We start from the raw sequence: 1665 nt of genomic DNA, 5'->3' as shown, positions 1-1665 counted from the left end.
AATGGATACATTGGTTTTAATTTCCCCGAAATCCTGGAACTAGAAAAGTACCAGAGGTTTGGAAAACTGCGAATGTGACATCCCAATGAAAAATGGAGTAGGGCAAAAAGCGTACGACTATTAGCCGATTAGCTAACATACGCTATTTGAAAAAATGTTGTAATTAATTATTATAGAGGTAACCGCAGCATATTTGGAAAATCACAAATTAATCAGTCAGAATGAGCTTGGCTTCGTAGAAGGGAAATCCCGTCTGCCAAATTGATTAGTCATTAACGAAGAAGTATTAACCAGAGTCTTCAACGGGAACCTGGACTTGTGCTGCATTTGGATTTCCAGACGACGTTCGAAAAGGTGTCTCGCAAAAGTTGGAGTCATAAGAACCCATGATGTTAGCATTTTTATATTGGCATCGATAAAGAACTGACCAATTGGGCAGGGAGCTGTGGGTGGAGACATAAGTTTTTTTTTCAATTGGTGACAAACGAGATTCCGCTAGGATAGCTGTTTGTGATACATATTAATGACTTGCAGGAAGGATACAACTGTACTGTTTCCAAATTTGCAGCGACAGAAAACATATTGGCAGGCAACTGGAAAATGGGATATACACAGTACACAAAACAAAAAAAAAAGTCATTTAATGAAGTGGGCAAAGCAGTGGCAATTGCAGTGAAATTTGATCGAGTGCAAAGTGTCGATTTTTCAAAAGGAAACAAAATAACCCTGTATTAATTAAAATGAAAAAAATGCATAAAGTGGAAACAACAAGGAATTTGGTAGGCCTTATGCACGAAACACAACAAGGTAGTACACAGGCTTAGCATCTAATCAGGATGGCTAATGAAATACTGGCCCTAATTTCAAGAAGGCTGAGTTATGAGAAGTGATAACTTGCTGAAATTGTTCAATGGGCAGGGAAGGCTATATCTATACAATCGTGAGCAGTTTTGGCACCTCATTTAAGTCTACATATTATCTGATTCAAGGTGACTCTGGGAAGGTTCATTTGGATAATCCTCAATTTTCTGGGTTTGTTTTATGGGGAAAGGCTCACCAGGTTGGAACTCTATCATTCAAACTCAGAAGAATGAGAGGTAATGGCATTGAAACACATTTGATTCTTAAGGGGCTTGACAAAGTAAATGCTGAGGGGATGTTTCCACACATAGGAGATTCTAGGACCAGAAGGCAGAGTCTCAGAATAAAGTGGCGCCAATTTAGTACTAAGGTGAGGAGCAATATATTCTCCCTGAGGCCCAAAAGTCTTTGGAACTCATGTCTTAAGGCGATGTGGGGATAGAGTCCCTGCGCATATTTATGGTTGAGATAGATGGATTTTTGATCAGTAAGAGAATTAACGGTTAAGTAGAAAGGACAGCAAAGTGGACGTGAGGAAGGTCGGATCGACCATTAGTCCATTCAATGGTGGAGCAAGGTTGCACAGCCGAAAGTCCTCCCATTCTTCTGATTTCTTATTGTCGTCTGGTATTAGGTATGGAGCAAAGGCTAACACTTACATGCCTTGCACCACAACACCCCTCTCCACTGCTTACCATTTTGCTCTGAAATCGGCTCCTTATAGTCAATTTCAGACAAGTAGAATATGTGATATTTAATTCTCTAAATGTTCCCCTCCTCTTTCTTACAGTTAATTTACTTGGA

This window comes from Carcharhinus amblyrhynchos, chromosome 7 (genome assembly GCF_965287045.1).
Source record: "Carcharhinus amblyrhynchos chromosome 7, sCarAmb.v2.hapA, whole genome shotgun sequence".
NCBI lineage: Eukaryota > Metazoa > Chordata > Chondrichthyes > Carcharhiniformes > Carcharhinidae > Carcharhinus > Carcharhinus amblyrhynchos.
The sequence above is the reverse complement of the archived record's forward strand: the minus strand, read 5'-3'. Positions refer to the sequence as shown.